The following is a 9,096-nucleotide window of genomic DNA, read 5'->3' on the forward strand; positions in this document are numbered from 1 at the left end:
TATAAGAGAGTATCCCCAGGGTGTATTTCGCAATCGACGAGAGCGATCTTTTTAGTACGCCCATGGCTCTTAAAACTTGCTGCCCAGGCTAAATATGTAATGAAAATGCTCAATGTCAAACGGAAATACGTCGTTCGCATTCTCTAGACTGGCTACCGTGAATACATATATGTATAGAGAATATTACATTGTTTTTGCCACTCGGACGTAAAATTCATTATCTTTGAGCCACCGTGTAATATCCCTAAAGATTTATAACGCACCTGCACAGCCATTGTTTTACTTATTGCACCTCTTATTGGTGGTGTTCTCGTTACTATTTTCGTCGTGGAAACCAGAGAACTATAGGCTGCTGAAACAAAGAGTTCTTTTATGACAACTCTTGTTCCCATTATATGGGACATGGGAACCATTAAAGTACTGACCAAAGACGTCTAATTGTCTAGAAATCTGAATAACAAAACCAGTGTTTGTAAACAAAAATCATCCCTATATCACCGGTTCAATAATTCATCGACAGATCTTGAGTTGCTGGGTCGTGATTGACTGAAGTTTGCCAGGAAAGTTTGTAAATTTTCATGAGGAACTAGATCAGCAAGGTGAGTAGCGAATCACACTTTGGAAGCCATCTCGGGTAGGCAACACGCCGCAGAAAGTACAGTGTTTATATGGGCATACGATAGCAAAGAAATTCCTTAAATACTGAATTCTGAACAATTTATGAATAACAAAAGTTAAGATACTAGTCAAAGGATTTTATTTGATTTGAAGGATGTATCTGCGTTAGAAAATGTCCACTCGCGTTTTTAATTTTCCATGCATCCGCCCATAAATTTTTTTACGCCGTTTTACAACGAAACCGATAGTTTAGCGGTTTTTTTAAAAAAAGCTTTGTTGGACACATGATTCACTGTAGTCGGTACGAATGTGCTATGTATAGATTAGAGAAAAGCAGCGTTAAAACTGACCGCAATTAAAAATAACTTCTTGAGTACTTTGCACACAAAGTATAGCACCAGCGGAATCAATGACTGATGAAGCCCCGAATGCAAACCAGCAAAACTGCCACTTGTATCACTGTAATGTATGTGTAAGTGCTATATTTTGGTGTTCAAAAGTACTCGAGATGTTCTTTTTCATTGCTGTCAGTTTTAAAACTGCGTTCTCTCGGTATTTCTCCCACATAAACGTCGCCACATTCGGTGCAATTAATTTGACATGTCACGCCATGTCTATCACACGGTCACCTCCCTTCCGCCTTACGAACCAGAGAGCTCTCCCTTTCACATTGGTGTGGTCTGAATGGATCAGATCTTTGCAGCAACCTTTTAAAAGGTACACCAACTTTCTCAACAACCTTAATCTTGAAACCTTGCTGACCCTTGCTGTTCAACCTCTTGTTGGCGGTTCCTTTGTAGTTGGGATCTTAGTGTGGCCGGTACAAAGATGACTGACTCGTCTCCAGCTCTTTTGTACCAGTTGCTTAATTTTTCTCTGCTTTCTCCTTTTCTCGCTCTTTCTTTCTCCACTCCTTGGGTCTGTGCAATGGTCGTTCTTCTTTCTCATCAGCCTCCTGTCTTGCTTTGTATGCCTTGAGGGCAGAATCTACGAACTCATGTCTGAATTTCTATTTATCTATTTAACTTCGCCTAACTAAAATACTAACTTATATACAACAAAATTCATGAGGCAGGGAGACCATTACAGCGTAGCCAATTACAGTGGACCCCTTAAGAATTGGTTCATGCTCAGCGTGCGTATATCGAGTTATGGATGTACGTGGGAAGTTTGGAGAGCACGAAGGAAGCGTAAGAGCCGTACGAGGCGACAGCCGAGTGCGACTCTAGCTTCTCGAGTCAGTCTCCAAACTTCCCAAGTGCATCCATAACTCGATATACGCACAGCTAAAAGCATGAACCAATTCTTTTATAACATGGCGACAACAACTTGGGCGCTAAAACATGTTTAATTTGTGACTGACTACAAAGTTCTCACAATGGACGGTGAAGAAAAACAAAGGTCATTAGGATCCTAATACGCCACGATCAGTTGAGCAACGGTTGAGCGAAAACGCTTAACCTGGTTTCTAAAATTGTCAATGAAAAATTCGCTTCTTCGAATTAGTTATAATGAAAATGTAGGCAGACAAAGTCAGAAATACTTGATGAAAATGTGAACAAACAAAGTCAAAATACTCACGTTTAAGTAAACATCTTAGCTTGGCAAAAGTCAAAGGCTCGAAGTAGAGTTTTGATTGTTCAGAATAATCTTCACATTGCCGAAACTTAAACAAAAGGAACTCGCACTAAACTCGACGGAAATTTTGTAGCTAAATTGAAACTGCACACGTCATCAAATATACGCACGGCCGTGCGTACATAGAGATTTTGTTCATGATGGCTCAATAGGAATAAGATAGCGCTATGTTATAAAGGGTACTGATAAGAATTAAACTTAAGCTACTCATGTGTAAACAAGAAGAATCAAAAGGAAACAAAAAGGTTCAAATTGCTAGAAACAGCTCGACGGCGAACACAGAAGAGACCTTGCTATGTTGCACCTGGGACAGATTGTTTTCCACGTTCTTATGTCGTCAACGTCGTACAGATCTAGAGCCCTATATATTCTAATATTGAAGTAGCTGCGTTTAAACGAGGCTAGAGAGATGTGACTTGTGCGTAACTCGGTGGGCAGAACATTCCATGTGCGGCACGCGCGTATGAAAAATGATCGTTTATAAGTAACAGTTCTACTTCGCTTAGGAATATAAGTAATAGCATTGCTGCTCAATGACCTAGTAAATCTCGTCTAGCTGTATCCTGAATATTGCATCCGCAAAACCATCTAATTAACCCTGTCAGCTACATTCTCCCATGGTAATAACATGCCACAATCTGGTAGTACTCTCAGGACTTTTCGCGTAAGCACCATCCTTTTGGTACTCCACAGTAATGCCGCTCCTCTTTGAGGAGAATTCATACAGGATTGTTGATACCGTCTTGACTTGACCTTCTGTTTCCTTCTCTCTGGTCTCCACACAAACCTTTAAGTCAAGGATCGGTTACTTTCTCTCTTGGTGCTTCGATGGATAGTCTACTTCAAGCTTTATTGAAGGATGGATGTCATCTCCTATGTGTTTGACCAATGTCATTGTCCTTTCATCCTCGCTGATTCTTTCATCCTCCTCCACAGCAGTTTCATCTTTGAGGATTTGTCCATTCTTGTTCCTCGATCCAGCTGGTGTTGCCTGTATGGCCATGTTGATTTCGTCCACATACCGCTCATTCATCTTCTGAAAAATACTCATTTTTTTAGCCTGGTATGGTGGTAAGTTCTTTGTGTTTGTACTCTAGTTAATTCGAGGCCAATCGGTTCGCCTTTGGTTTGTTTCCTGATCTGATTATCAAAGGTGTATATTGCTCGAGCGCTCTTTACAACGGCTTTGCCAAACTTCGCATCACTCATGCCTAACACTTAACAAGATCCCGTGAAGGGATCATTTTCCGCCTGTGCAACCACACTGGCTCAGCCTCACTTAATACAGTTCGGGGTATCTTATCTGATTTGTTTTTCATCACTCTGCCAGAAACGTTAAATGGAGCTTGTTTAAGTAGCAAATCTTTAATTTCCGACTCACGTAGGGGCCAAACCACCGCCCAAATGTTTCGTCGGTTCTTGGGTATTTCACATTATTTCGCATTACTTAAAAAGTATTGACTCTTTCTACACCAAACCTGGCAGATGAGCAGGAGACCTATTGCCAATTACATTTACGTGAAAAATGTCAGTAAATGTCAAAGTTGTGACGTCACAGTGATGACGTCATGTTTTTTGCCACTTTTGAAGTTTTTAATATGCATATTTTTACAATGTGTTCGAAAAAGCACATCAAGGGGAGTTGAAGCCTGAAAAAATTTTGTCCATATCACAAAAATTAAATGAAATATTGCATTTTTAAATATGAAAAATAACTCTGCAAAATATGGGGTCCCCCCCACTTGAGAAAAATCCCCAAATTGGAGCCGTAATTTTGTTCCAGCAAATGCAGCTATGTTGCGCGTGTGATGTGCCAGATGACTAAAACAAAAATGAAGAAGAAAATCGGAAAAAATATCCCTCTAGTGTTATTGCGTTAAAATTAGTTTTGTTACGTCATAACCTGTGACGTCATCCGTGTTTTTACTGTTAATACCGTCCTAACAAAGCTGAAAATCAAATTTCTAAAACCATACGATTTTTGACAACATCAAGCTTTCTATTTTCCTAGATTATAAGCCTTCCTTGAATAAAACCGAAAAAAAATAAACCAGAGAGACTGACTTAAGAAGGACAGTATGGTTAAGCAAATTCCGGGGGGGGGGGACAACAAAAAAATATTTAATTTACCATATCTCAAAAAATAATCATCATAGCAAAATACGGTTTCCCGCATTTTACTCCTCAAGTCAAGGCCTTTCCAATGACATAATCTTTTTTTAAATCAGATTTTACAAAAAATTATAGCACGTTTTGGTGAGGTCATCAATTATGACGTCATAATCTGACATTTTGTCACAACTTCCAAATTAAAATAAACTGGAGAACAAAGAAAGCTCATCTGCCAAACTTGGTTCAGAAATATATAAACCAAGCAAATATAGCCTTCATGAAACATTAGGGGGGTGGTTTGGCCCCTTCGTGACTCTTCGCATTTTTTGTTTTAAATTGAATGTTCGACCACATGTATATACATTACTGGAAGTGTGATATGAAAATCCTGTAACTGAACTACAAGGTTTTAGTTAACTACAAGGTTTTTCTGGATACCCTAGATCCGCTGTCTCCTTGACACAGCAGCAAACTATTATACTGAGTATTAAATAGTATTAAATAGTGCGCAGCGCTGTTCCCACGGCCACGGCTTTGCTGAGAACAATAGACCAGTGTTTAAGAACGTGCGAAGGACTTGATGCGGCACAGACGCATTTCCGGCTTTTGTTTCATTACGCCATGTTTACCGGCTACGGTTGATAAGTGTATTTTATCTGGAGAAAACAATCATGATCCTGCTCTCAGGCTGTGCGAATTCGCTGTGCGAATTTTCATGAAAGCTTGTCACTAGCTACGGAAATACTACCACGATGTTTTCTTTACCGAAACCCGTGCTCTAAAGCTGTTTAATTTACGATAAACGCAGATATTATTGTTCACCATCAGTTTGTTGGAGCTAAGAAAACACTGAGAAAACCTTAAGAATATACTTGTCTGTTATGAAAATGTTAACCTTTGTGGCTTAGAATAAATTCAATTATCGTTTTGTTATAAGCTACCGGAAAAAAATATCATGAGTGCAAATAAAACAGGAGGAGTGAAAAAAAAACTTAGAGATTCCCCGTTTTAGAGATTCCCCATTTTAGAGATTCCCCGTTTTAGAGATTCCCTATTTTAGAGACTCCCCCTTTTAGAGATTTCCCCTTTTAGAGATTCCTCGTTTTAGAGATTCCCCGTTTTAGAGATTCCCCCTTTTAGAGATTTCCCCCTTTTAGAGATTCCCCCTTTTAGAGATTCCCCGTTTTAGAGATTCCCCGTTTTAGAGGTTCCCCCGTTTAGAGATTTCCCCCTTTTAGAGGTTTCCCCTTTTAGAGATTCCCCCTTTTAGAGATTCCACCGGCCTTTTGAGATTCCCTCTTATAGAGATTCCCCCTTTTAGAGATTCCCTGTTCCCCGTTCTCTGTTCCCCGTTCTCCGTTCCTCGTTCCCCGTTCCCCGTTCCCCGTTCCCCGTTCCCCGTTCTCCGTTCCCCGTTCCCCGTTCCCCGTTCCCCGTTCCCCGTTCTCCGTTCCCCGTTCCCCGTTCCCCGTTCCCCGTTCCCCGTTCCCCGTTCCCCGTTCCCCGTTCCCCGTTCCCCGTTCCCCGTTCCCCGTTCCCCGTTCCCCGTTCCCCGTTCCCCGTTCCCCGTTCCCCGTTCCCCGTTTCCCGTTCCCCGTTCCCCGTTCCCCTTTCTGCGTTCTCCGATTCTTCGATTCCCCGTTCCCGATTTTAGAGATAGCCAAAAATCTTCCTGGGTGTTCCTCGTTACTATCTGTGTGATATCTTAGTGGACTTCGATATGAAAACTTGGCAGTGCGCCCAGAAAGCTGCCACTGTTGGCACTGTCTTTCGAAGTCTTCATATGAAGCCGTTTTCGAGTGCAAATCAGGAACAGTTTGGGGCCACGTACGTGATGTACGAGCACGTATGGTTTATTGGGTGGTTGCGGTCTAACTATGTCAAACGCTGTGTTCAATATCCTCACGTGCGAAAGATAATAACTCACTTAAGAAGAGCATAGCAGAAAAAAAACGACAGCAGGAAATGGCAAAAAAATCTTGTTAATCCTGTCATTTTGATTACTATCCTGTGAACACCGCCGCCTGTCATCGCTCCCGGCCGCTTTGGCGCTGTATTTGCGGCGAGTAGTAATACATATATGTTATTTTTGCCGGCCGGGAGGTCCGTATTGGGAAAAACTGTGCCCGACCGTGGGCCTTACTCAAGATCGAGGGTACAGTTTTTTTCCCCCTACAGACCGACCAAGGCCGGAAAATAACGCGTTTATTTTTTCTCTACTTGACATTTCGGGTAGAAAAAGTAATAAAATAGCTTGACAAGTTGCCAAAGTGTTGAATGCTTCCACTTTGCTTTGTTTTACGGTATAACAAAAAGCATGAAAAGTTGTCAAAGTTGGAAATTTAAGAGCAGTCCGTAACTGAGGGTCCGGATGGGAAAATCCGGACCGCTGGAGCGCTCGCTATTAGCCAAGCAGATTCAAGGATTTAGGATTCCGGACCACTGAGAAGCTGGAGAAAAAAAAGGGCTGAAACTAAACAACAATGCGAAATCATTTAAAGAAAACCCAAACTAAATAGACCGTCATTATCCTTTGTAAATATAGCGTTATCCAGGCAATGCTTTGCAGTAGAGTTGAAGAAATTTTTTTTCGGCAACAACATTTCTTCAGAGGCCTATAGATGTCTTGACAATTTAAATGGGTCATTTACTGGAGGTGGCGTGGTCGAGTGGGTTAGGGTGCTAGATTTGAAATCTGAAGGTTCCTGGCCAGTCAAATCCTCTACCGTACCGCTATCTGGATTTGGTCTCGGTAGCCCCGAGTTCAACTCCTCGACCACGTTGTGTAAATAACCAACTGGTCAGCCTCCCACCAGTTGGGAATCTTAATAGTTTATGTTCCATTTGCAATATTTATTTATTTATTTATTTATTTATTTATTTATTTACAGTGTTCCCAATTAGCGCAACAGTGCTAAATACATTTGACACTTAAATACAATCATTTATTTTTCATTATTTATTATAGTATAGACTGCTTGATATTAGTCGGTGATATGGTATCGATGTAGTCTCGGTCTATAAACATGCAAAAAGATATTAAGGTCAATATTCAGCCGTCTTGACTTAACAAACTTAGCCGGATTTACTATATGGTATACAGGACACTACTTTTTCGAGGGATAAAGCTGATAATCCCAAACCGGCAAGATAGCCTCATCTCGGCCGCGCAACGAAGCGCAGGATTTATCTTGCTTCTCATATAACAATAATGATAATGATAATGAAAATGAAAAGGAAAAGGAAAACGAAAAGGAAAACGATAACGATAACGATAACGATAATGAAAATGGTTCTTATTTAGCTGGAATTTATTCGAATCAAACGCGCTCTCTTATTGATTGACTTATGGTCACGTGGCAATGGCTAGATCTAACTGTCGCTCCGGCGGGCAATCATTTCGCAATGGTTGCCCGCCCTCCCACCAATCAGAGGTTATTTTGACTTCTTAATTACTGGTCCCTTGAGAAACACTTAGTTTTGTTTTCCCTCGAATCTCGATTAACAATTTCCCTCTGAACCAGTAGTTAAGTGTATATTATAATATATTATGAGCACGATATTTTTTCTGACTAGTATAAACTCGCTCGTTCACAAGATGGGATTTTAACTCGTATGGCATACGAGCGAATAAAAAAAATATGAGCGAATAAACACAATATCACGCCCTCGCCATTTGATGATTTCCTCACTACCTATTTCAGGAAGATAACAAAACAGGTGTAATTTCACTCAGAAAAAAAAAACACATTTAAATCTTCCGGGCGATATTCGCATAACTTTGGAAGCCTCGGTTTTTCAAGCTTAGCAATATTTTGTACCTCTTCCTAATTTCGGATTTTTTTTTTTTTAAAAGATATCCCTCAGTAATATTCTGAAATCATCGTAAATTTACATTACCTTCCGGTGATCTTCGGTACTCTCCGGAACATTTCGGAAACCTTAGAATGGCTTTATCATTCATGTTCGAAAATTTTCGGACCGTTCTGGTTGTTCTTGCGGTGATATGACCTGGGAAGTGATATCGTGCCACTTTCCCGGGAAATGGTGTCTTATTACTTCCCTAGCTCTAGAAACTTTCTTTTTTCTATCATACAATGTCATGAATAATTTAGTCCAACATTAATTAAAAAAGGACATCCTTTTTAAAATTCAACTGTTTTTAAAACTAAATTTAGCTTCCTTTTTGGTTGTGTTGAGCATCCTCCAGACTTGTGACGTACACAGGGATTATTTCTGGCTCAGTCTCATTTTCACTAAGATACTCATAGTATCTTATTTTTACTTATTGCCACATTTCATACACCATTTGTACACAGTCCCATTTTTTTCTAGTTGAATAAGTCATCCTTGGTCTTGGAGGCGAAAATTCCCATTTCACCTGTCAACTGTATCTATTTAAATTTATAAACAACCACTCGTTGAACTTTCGAGAGAAAAGGCTTCGCGAACATTCTGTACACCAGTGGAATAAAGAAAAAAGTTTTTTCAACAGTAAATTGGAACGGGCACTTTACTTTTATTCATAATTAAATTCTCTGACCTCAAGCACGCTTGAGTCTGACGACAAAAACCACACTTCAATAAAACCGATCGAGTGCATACATTCACGAAATAAGCAAGGAATTATGTGACGAGAGTGCGCAATGCTAGTACCCGCGAAATGCTCAATGCCCTATACACTATAGGCTGTAGCATTGTTAATGAGTATCTCAGACGAAAAGTTTC

The sequence above is a fragment of the Orbicella faveolata genome, unplaced genomic scaffold, assembly GCF_042242905.1.
Source record: "Orbicella faveolata isolate gen_17 unplaced genomic scaffold, um_ofav_v1 contig_35, whole genome shotgun sequence".
NCBI lineage: Eukaryota > Metazoa > Cnidaria > Anthozoa > Scleractinia > Merulinidae > Orbicella > Orbicella faveolata.